Source organism: Orbicella franksi, chromosome 11 (assembly GCF_964199315.1).
Source record: "Orbicella franksi chromosome 11, jaOrbFran1.1, whole genome shotgun sequence".
NCBI classification, from domain to species: domain Eukaryota; kingdom Metazoa; phylum Cnidaria; class Anthozoa; order Scleractinia; family Merulinidae; genus Orbicella; species Orbicella franksi.
Window position 1 is genome coordinate 24,702,966 of NC_138155.1, and position 10,742 is coordinate 24,713,707.

Below are 10,742 nucleotides of genomic sequence, written 5' to 3' on the forward strand. Positions count from 1 at the left end.
CGACTTATTTTGGCTAAATAAACTTCACAAAGCATGTGAAATCTTTTCAACTATTTACATACTCAAACGTAGCAATAAAACATGAAGGTTTCATTGTACATACCGAAGATGGTCTGAGACAATATCTTGATGTCGCTTGTTGTTTCTGGCTCTTCAATCAGCGAATTTCCCTCCAGTTTGTTCCACCAGCAAACGTTTGTGTTTTGGACACGTTTGGAAGTATTTCTTGTACAGTAAACAAGGTATTAGGCAAAGTTTGAAGGAAAAAGCCGAACTTCCAAGAACCTCGCGCGGAAAAGGAAGAGCGAAAAATTTGCAATGCAAATTCAAGTTGAGTCCAGGGCTGCCTGTCATTCTTAGCCGGCGGGGCCTTGGCGCGAGGAAAGGGAGGCTCTGGAGATACCGCAGGAGAGGTATGATTCTCAGTAACTAAATCAACTTCTTGAAGGGCTGTAGACAGTTGCTGGAATCAAACATTTGTTATCAGACACCAACAAGAGGATATTTAGCATTGCATTAGTGAGTCTACCTTCATTTCCTGGTATCTAGTCCCCGCCGGCTTATAGGGAAAGAAAAGCGTGGAGGGTATGGTTTGAACCTGGAATTTCTATATGACTTATTTGAGAAAGCTTTAACAGAGAATCTACAGAAACTGAATAAACAAACAAACGATGAATCAAACAAACAAGTAGACAAAGATACACTCGGGCGAACAAAGGACTGAATTTAGGAGAAGATTCGTTTCTGCCGTTTTTGGTGAAATTATGAAAACGCTGAGAGACAATTTCTTGATCCAGTTTCAACCGTTTTATTTCTCTCTTAAACAAATAAACAATAAACAATCTATAACAACAGTACTTCTGGAATAGATCAGTTGATTACAAATTACGGTCCAGGCCAGCTTTTTTTTCTTTTTGCAATTAACAGTCACGGGCACCTATCACGACATTTTAATCTACACGGCATTAAAAAAAAAGGTACCAATAAAAGATGTTAAAAGAAATGAAGGCAAAAGGAAAGAAAAAACGCGACACATAGTCACTGAATAGCTTTGGCAATCGAGGCATGATGTCATTTGTTCTTGTCCGTTGTCAGCCATCTCATTGTCGTTCCTATTCTGAGGCAGAAATGGCATCGCGCCATCACTGTTCCGGGAAAATACTGGTTTGCTGTTACTTAAAATCGTCTCCCTCTCTTTTGCACGACTTTTGTAATTTGTTGCAATATTGTAATATGTTTTTTCATCAATGAAATAAAATTAAATAAAAAAAAAATCTTCTCCAAGTTAAAGTAGTCCTCGTTTCTTTATGAACTTTATTTAATAGTCCTCTTCCTTCACACGCGACTTCTGTAACACAAGAAAAACAATATAGCAATATAAAAACAATATAAACAAAACGAAACAAAACAAAAACTAGTGGCTACGAAGTGGACCCTGGATGCAGCGAACTGGGAATCGATCTGTAAATTTTATCTCATGTCGTGTTCTTGCGCAAGACTAATATTTCTTTCCATAATTACCGGAACCCATGTGTCTGCATAGCTGTGTACTTAGGCGGAGGAGGGGCAAGGAGATGGGTAAAGTTTTACAAGTTCCTTTGCTATAGACCCAAAAGTAATTAGCAGCACTAATAAGCCAGTAACCTCGTAAACTAGACCCGGGGGGGGGAATCCTATATAAAGAGGACGGGGGTGCTCTTCGTACCTTTTAGGGGTTAAAAAAGCGCTTTTGTTACCTCTTAGGGTGTTTAACCTCAAAAGGTCCACAGCGGGAGCTTTTGCAGTACCTTTTAGGGTATTGAGCCGAAACAAATATGGCAGGAGATAATGTGTTGTTCTGGAATTGGTTCCTCACAGTCCTTTTTATATGAGAGTCCCCCCCGGGAAACTAGATCGCTTCCCTTGTACTTACCTCTGTCATGCCTCCCTCAAGATCTGCGGACATGTCTCCAGTTTGATTTTTGGATCGTTTACTTCTCGGACACAATATGTACACCAGAATACACTCCAATAACACAAGAAACACAACTAGAAAGGAGACGATCAGATACCAATCGATAGCCTTAGCATAACTGACTTGTGGAAGAGCCGTATTAACAGATCCCAGTAGAAACATTACAGTGAAGCGAGAAGAGTGGTAATGCCCAGTCCTACTCGGCCACCCATGTCGTCCGGGTCCAACCAAAACACAATCCAACTGATTGCGAACACAAGGGTGTCTGAGAGATAGACTTGACGATGCGTCGTTTAAAGTTGAACGTCGCCACAAGCTGGGTGTAATTTCCTGTAGAGTGAGGCAGCAGTTTGATTAACGGTGTAGAAATGAAACCACTAGTTTAGGAAACGTCGATGTTTCGTTTCGTTACAAAAGTAATTGTGTTTTTATTTTTAAGACGTAATTGTTGAATAATACAATAAACGACTAGCCCTTAGCTTGATCAAACAGTTGCTTTGAAAAATATTCATTTCTTTGCATTTTGGGTAGAGTTGAGCTTGGAACAAATAACTCATGATACCATAAAAATTAATGGCAGATTTCAACCAGGTAAGGCGTGGTCTAGTGGATAAGGGGATTCACTTCAGAGCGGGAGGTTGCAGGTTCCAGCTCTGTCGTGGAGCTCGGGTAAGTTAGGGAATAATAAGTTGGAGGGAAAAGAACACCGGAGCCAGTTAGGGGGCTATAAATAGGGATATAACACGGGGTAATTATGAGTTAGAACAACAATAGAAAAATCGGAGTGCTAGGAGGTAGGAAGAGGGAAGGAATTAGAGGGTAGGAACACAAGGAGTAGGGAAAGGGGGGAAGGGAAGTCTCGAAAGGGTTCCCTCGAAGGGGAGAGTGCGTGGGGGAGGAGGACTTAAAAAGGGGAACAAACCAAAGGGTGCGAAAGAAGGGGGTTTTGCACTAGAGAGCACTCATTTTCATTATTTTGGAAAAAAAAAAAAAAGAAAAAAAAAGAGACACTACCGGGCAAGATACGATATTTACTTTTTTAATTACGTAAAAAGGAGATAAATCATTCGGAAATATTCCTCAATGTGTGCTGCTCGCAAGTTGGTTGCTGTTAGGAAATAGCCGTATTTAATTGTAGTAAACTGATAACAAGAAAACTCTCGCTAATGTTAAAGTGATAAACCAGCTAACATATATGCTTAATTTAAGCTTATAATTATGAATAATCAGGATAATTATGAGGCAAGATATGTAAAATTCAATTTTAAAAAATAAAATAAACAAAAATAAATGGGTATCAGCTCGAAATATATAAATGTTATTTACCGGACGGGAGGTCCGTGTGGGAAAAATTTGTGCCCGAGGTCTTGTCCGAAGGCCTCGGGCCGTACTCAAGACCAAGGGCACAGGTTTTTCCCATACGGACCGACCTAGCCCGGAAAATAACTTATTTATTTTTTTTGTTTTGGGTGTCTTCTTTTTAAAGTGGGAAAAGAGATAGGAATAAAGGACATCACGTAACTTCCCGCGTGCTCACAAAGCACCAAAGACTAAAGAAAATAATGTGAGCATGATTTTCAACTGTTGGCTTTTATTTTGACGCGTGAGTACACACTCATATAGACGTAAAAAGAAAAAAGCCATGCAAAGTCATTGAAATGAAAATCACCTGTCAAACGTCAAAAGTGTACCACGCTGCAACTGAATAAAAAACGCATGCTCCGAATGGCTCAAAATATCGATCGAATTTTCAATTAATATGGATGAAAGAAGCGAACACGGCGAAGTTTACCGTTCCTAACGACTTAAAACTTGTTTTACCAGCGATGGATTTGACAAATCTAACTGTCACGAGGAAACTTCGACGTCATCTGAATCAGAGTCATCTGAAATGATAACGTGGCGTTTTCGCGGCCTTGACGGATGCTTGGATGTGTTCGCCACCGCTGGAAGGTGCACACGCACTGTTGAATGAAAAATAAACGTGCATCCCTCGATGTTTCTGATGTTGGAACCAGTGAAAAAGCCAGAGAAGCCTTGTTCTTAGCCCAAAGAAGCTTGCTTTTCTTCTTGCTGTTTGAATGGCTCTAGTTTCCAGGCTTTGACTGCTGGTTTAACTGGTTCAGCGTTTGAGAAGATGGGAGATTTCTTCTTGCCGCTGCTCAAAACCAAAGACATCTTGCGTTGGTGTTCGTCTGAAGCTGTCTTATAAGAATCTAAACTTTTTAGATTCTTATGCCCACTCAGTTGTGCCACATAATACATAACAGGAACCTCAGCATCCAGCAGCCTTGAAATGCACGTTTTCCTCACAGAATGGTTGGTTACATTTCCTGGCAGCCCTGCATTTTTAGCCGCTTTCGTCAAAAATTCTCCGATCTTGGTTTTTTTTCTTTCCGAGAGGTGCTCGATTGTACCAGACCGGATTGTCAGGCGCTCTGCTATGGTTTACTGCTAGGAAAAAAAGGGGCGTCGGGTTTCTTCATTTCGTCAGGACGATGGCTGACAAACTTAAGATAAAGACGACCTGAACAGCGTTCGGTATTGCTGGCGTGGGTTTTTGTACTAAAAGCCTTGCAGTGGTCGTTTCCTTGTCTTGTTTTTGATCCTCGTTCGGCTTGACCTCCTTCCCACTAACTGGATCATCTTCTACTGCTACTCACCCCACGCCAGTCTTCGACATTCGTCTCGCGCTCTACACTCGAAATACTTAGACAGTACCCGCCACACCGTGTGGCGAGAACTTCGGGGTCGTCTTCTCCAAACTGACCGGTTTGAAACAACAAGTCTTCTTCAACGTCTATTAGCTCGCCGGCAGCCTGTGGACGATTTCCTTTGGCGTTGTTAACTACCAAGTCTCGTTTGCGAGCTGAGAGGACCTCCCTCGATTTGGTAAACTCTTGGTCTTTCATAACACTTGTGCTGGAGTTGTTGTCGTTCAGGTAGCGTCGAATACTTATCTAGAGAGATGCAAGCGAACCTGGCTCGTAGACTCCGCCATCTTTTTTACGGACGTCCATGAACAACCTGCATGGAGGTATGTTTAGCTCTTCAAGCTCGTCTCTCCAACTGTGGAACAGTATCTTCGCCAAATGTTCAGACCGTAAGTTGTCTTTTCTTAGTATTATCATGGCGAAGTGAGTAGATAAAAATATTTTGAATGCTGTTTAAGTACCTGTCTTGTTCAACTTCGTCACGATTTATAGGCGTCATTTGGTTCAAAGTTTTCCTCCGGATAGTAAAATTCGCTTTCACTGTGTCCGCTCTCATCCGAATCCATTTTCCTTAACAATTATATTTTGGTAGCATATTTTTCAGCAGGCGAGGATGTTTACCACTAACTTTGTAACATTATTATTTTTACAAGTGAATATACGAAATGTCATATATTTGAACTGCGGAGAAAGATATGAAGACATGATTGATCATCGCAGTTATACACACAAGTTAAGCAGTTATGAAATTAAAGCCCACAACTTTAGCAGTTGTGAAATTAAAGGCTTTAATTTCACAACTGCTTAAGTTGTGTGTATAACTGCGATGATCGATCATGTCTTCATATCTTTCTCCGCAGTTCAAATATGTGATATTTCATATATTCACTTGAATTCTTTACCATCTACGGGTATATTACGAACTCGCAATGTTATCATCTCCCACATAGGTATCGGAGAGGTCATGGGTTCGAATTCCGTTCAGGCCTCAATTTTTTTCTTCAGGCTTTAATTCACAACTGCTTAAGTTGTGTGTATAACTGTGATGATTAATCATGTCTTCATATTAATATTTTTAACGAGCCGTAATGGCTACAGAGGGGAAAAAATCTGGCCCGTGGGCCGTATCGTAAAAAGCTGGACTGGTCATGTGACAATCAAATTTGAGGATTTAGGATTCCGACTCGCTCTGATACTTCAGGAAAAAAAAAAAATAAATAAGAAAAGATATTTTTGGGAAGGAGTAGGGAGCATGGGGTATTCATTCAACTGACCACAATGAGTGTCAGCGCCTCTTCTTCTCCGCCAGTTGCGTCACGTGGCTTTACAGCACTTTGTTTTTCAACGCAAACATGGACGATTCGGACGATGAATACCAGGTAATTCACTGCGTTTCCTTTGTTGATCTCTGATTTCTTCTGAGCTTCATACAGTTGCTTGTTAAGTCAGTAGCCATAGTTTTGTTACTGTTCCGTCTTCATGTTGCAATTATCATCCCCAGTTTTCCCGCTCTCCGCTGGGAACGCTTGGCATATGACCCACCAAGAGCAGACTCGGCCTTTTCGGAAGCCTGAGTAACAAGCAAGTTATTATTAATAAACTAGGGTATCTAAAAGATAATAATGCTGCGGCACAATCTATTGATAGTGACATATTTTACGCAGTGATTCATCTACAACTTCATGCATGATGACACATGGATGGCGAGGTGTGACAAGGGATCGTGACAAAAAAGCGCATAGTGATCTGACCCATGTTTGAACATAAAAAGATACACATCAATCTCCCCTTTACCAGATCGCGGAAATCGAAAGATGTGGAAGTTGTAGGAGCAGAAATCTAACTTATAAATTCTGTATTGATACGTATTAAATGTCTCAAGAATGTTGACAGACTGTGTCGAGGACGCGTCCATCGCGATGTGTGAAAATGCTAAAGCTTCAGCTTAAATTCATGTTTGAATGAAAAGGAATAGATCGCAGCATATATGAAATTAGCGTGTTCTACGGTTTTCGTTTGTTTTACTTATTCTGCAAGCTTTAGGAGCGACGATTTCTCTTCATTTAAGAATTCGGCCAAGTAGGCGAGATTGCTAAGAAATGACATACTAAGTTTAAAGTTAAGATGTCACAATTAATCGTCCAGATTTACAAACTGTCACATACTGCATGCATTAAGAACAAAAGCAAGAGTTGTGAAAGCAGGCACAATCTCCTTCCCATCGTTTTACAGGTAAATCAGAGCAAAACACAACCACTTATCTTTCTCACTGGAATCCACGCGAAAAGGCGTCCTCCTGTAGTTCGTGGCGCAACGCACTCTGGTAAAAAGTGGCGCAGTGCATTCTGGTTAAATGCGATGCATTCTGGTAAAAAGTGATGAATTCGAGAATTTGGATCTCCTTTTATATATTCTTCTTAAATCCTGTTTATGTTGCTGCTCGCTCGCTACGCTCGCTCCGCAGCAATCATCAGAGCTCTAGCAGTCCGATCTCAATGCCGAAGAGTTTCTCTTCCTATCTCTTGGAAAAACTATTTTTTCTTGAGAAATCGTGTATACGCTTATCGTGAAATTGACGTAATGAATTGGATAAAGGAACCGCACTCGTGTACCCATATTTTTTGGTCTGATTTAAGAGTTTGAACGCCACCATCTTGGTTTTCTATGAAGAACGAAATCTGGGAATAAGGGACAGTCACGTGATTAAACTGATGGCGAACGACTGGAAGGAATGGATTAGTCTTCTAATCACTCATTGCAGTCATTTTCATTTTTCTTTCTTTTTTTCATTCCGAACTCATACCAGTTTATTTCTGTTTGATTTAATGTTTGATTACATATTTTCTCATAATTATTATAATTATTCAATGTTCCAGAAAGTTCCGGGATGTTCTGAAATGTGCCATGTTCCTGGTTTTATCGACGCCCATGACACCAAACCTGACGAGTTAAAAATTATTTTTATTGTCCAACTCCACTGACATAGAACAAACAATGCACCTATAGTGCATCGTCTCCAAGCAAATAAAAGTTGCGTGTAGATGTTTAACATTTACATCAAAACTCGACTGTGATTACTGACCCCGCTTAAACTAAGTTAGTTAAAAGTTGATAACAACTTCCTTTATCACCAAAACGTCCATCAAAAACAAACGTCCTGCTAGCCTTAGGCCGCGTTCCCTGATCTACACGCGCCAAAGATGTTCAAAATAGAACTCAGGTAAGATTTGTGTTTACGGCAATATTCAATTTCCTTACACGAAAAAAAAAGCTGAGAAGAACGGATTCAGTGGACTATAAGTCGCAAGTGCTACAGCAATGTGTTCTTGATGAGTTAAGCACTAATTTTTAGGTCTCAGAATTTCAAGACATGTTATTCAGCGAATCTCTGTTGTAAGAGATTGAGAAATCTCAACGTGCATGAAACAGTTCATGATACTCTGTGATAGAACAATAAGAAGACACATGCACCACTGTATCCTTCGTCCACATAATAGCAGATTGGCACGTTTTCGTCATTTGACTACAACTACTAGAATTCCTTCCGTGTTTTCTTTATTATTTAAATTTTGAAGCCCCAGTAGGGTTTAAATAACAATTGCCCTAATTAACACAAGAAACAGATAAAGTAAAGGATTGTGGTAGTTGCAGTCAAATGACACCACATCATGCAAATCGCCTATTGTACACTGTGTTTTAGCCCTTTCGCGCGCGTCTCACCCCCAGGATTTCGCGCGGTTATTTTTTCCTCGCGGTTTATTTACGTTCTCGCTCGACGGACTTATGCGTCAGTCAATTCTAGCAGTGCCCATCCCCCCCGGGCTAACCCCCGGGCATTAGCATTGTTTTAAAAAAATGGGCAAATTCCCCGGGGTGGTGACACATTAGCTGTCTAAATGCCCCAGGGTGGGGACGAAAAAAGAGGGCAAATGCCGCGTCCCCGGGATCATCGCCTTCCAACATCTCTGCAGTTTTTTTTATTAATCAGTGAATAAAACGTTCAGCTGTTCAGTCTTTTAATGCAACGGTAAGACTTCAAGGTCAACAGTACGTGTTAGTTGATTTTGATTATATTTATTTCTTTATATTTTATTTTTAACAGTTTTCAAGATCTGGGGGGATGGGCACTGCTGGAATTGACTGATGCATTAGCGAGAGAGGGACTACTCGTGGTCTACAGTATTCCAGACCTTTTACATCGATGGCAAACGAAGATTTTGGCTGCCTCCTTCGATCTCAGCTCTTGGAACTATTCTTCGAAATTGAGGTGAGTCACTGGTTGTCGATAATCAATGCCCCGTCGGGCTAATTATAGTTACCCAACGTACTATGCGAACCGCGTAAGAGTCCATGACAATTTGGACTAGCTTATTTTCGAATTTGCGGGCGAAGCAATCTCGAAATAAATGTTTCGTAGCGAAGGAGTTATTGGACGGAATTGCGTTGCGAGTGAACTGACATGGAACTTCAACATCTCTTCTTTGATTCTACGGAGGAATTGAGTCGGCAGTGTTATTTTCAGTGGATTCATTCGCTTCGAGCGTCAGGTATTCCGGAAATCAGTGTGCGGCCTTGTCCTTCTTTTAGCACTGGAAACCCACACAACGATAACTCGCCGAAATCGCGTTAGATTGGCCTGAGGAGCTGGTAAACAACAAAGAATACACCACAGCAACAGGGTAAGTAGATTTTATTGACAAAATATAAGGATAATTGACTTTTAAAGCAAAACCGTTGCGTTCCCATACAACCCTTTATAAATTAAAACCTTTGTAACACAACACCTCCAAATGCTGCGAGGCGAGAGTCACGTTTCGCGTATTCAAAATCGGTCGCTATGTAATACGTAGTATATGTCGCCCGTATATGCCACGTTTCGCTGAAGGATGGCATAAAAGTGAAAAAAAAAAAAAAAAAAAGAAAAAAGATAACTCCTCGCATCGTGAGCTTGGGCCGCCTGTGAGGTACCAAAAGTAAATGAGAGCCCCGGCGCTGTCTGTAGTGACCAATGCAAACAAACAATGATGCTAATATCATGGGTGACAAACTACTCCTTAATTTTGGCGCGAAATTTCAGCGTTAATTTATAATTTCACGTGTAAAATTACAAAATTGCTATGGCAACATCTCTTTTATCTCGGTCAGTGCCAAGATGGCGTCGAGATTTAAGACGGTGACCATTGAAGAAGTTACGGAATTAAAAGAAGCGGCGAGAGAGCATAACTAACAGGGTGAGGGTTTTGGGAAGTGGTTTCACGAAAATAGCCTTGAGAAAAACCTGGAGATGATTCTTCCTGAGCAGTTGGAAAAAGTTCTCGAGCGGTTTTACGCCTCCGTGTTGCGGTAAACAAGACGGAACCGATTACGAACCTGGGTCCCTAAAAGTGATGCAAGCAGCACATGACCGACCTTTGAAAGAAAAAGGTTGTTCTTTTTCAATTATAAAGGGCAGAGAATTTTTCAATTCCCGAAAAGTTCTTGAGGGAAAGGCGCGTAAGCTAAGAAATGAAGGTAAAGGAAAATTATCAAATAAGTCAAGAAGCCTAACCAGAGAGGAAGAAGAAGCTTTGTGGGAAAGCGGACAGCTTGGAAATTCATCTTCACGGTCACTCCTGAATATACAATGTGGTGGCTGCTCTCACAGCATTTTGGCCTGCGTGGCTGCCAGGAGCATTAGACAATAAATGTGGAGGATTTCACGCTCAATAAAGCTGAAGGCCATAGTCTTCAACTGGAAGGGGCTTCTGAGTCGTATAAAAAAAAAGATTCGGAAATCAGCTGACTTATAAGGAAAAAAAGTTCACTGCAAGAATCGTAATCGCGCAGTCGTTTCCATCTAACTCCTATGCGTGAACAGCGAAGAGGAAAGGGAGGTCATTGATTCTATCCAAAGCCGGCGGTTTTTGGAGGGGTTGGAAGGGGGGGAGGCTTAAGACCAGAGGCGGAGTTGTGCGGCTTATGACTGGCGGTTAACGTTATTGCTGTAACAACGAATTACACACTTTGCGTGTGATGATTGCACTAGTCACATGGTGAACTAAAAGCCATCGTTGTTTTTCAAAGGGTGAAGAAAC

The 10,742-nt window shown here is 41.1% G+C and overlaps 1 long non-coding RNA gene across 3 annotated transcripts in view; it reads left to right on the plus strand.

The window, feature by feature from the left end:
- Nucleotides 1–3,977: 3,977 nt before the first annotated feature.
- Nucleotides 3,978–10,742, plus strand: part of LOC145460454 (uncharacterized) — a 172,353-nt gene continuing 165,588 nt past the window's right edge. Inside the window, exons 1-2 of one of the 3 annotated variants that reach the window (XR_014039845.1) lie at nt 3,978–5,057; nt 8,771–8,935. This is a non-coding gene — a long non-coding RNA (uncharacterized LOC145460454). Of the gene's footprint in view, nt 5,058–8,770; nt 8,936–9,261; nt 9,348–10,742 lie in introns of those variants that run through there. The other 2 variants (XR_014039844.1, XR_014039843.1) reach the window with 2 other exon arrangements.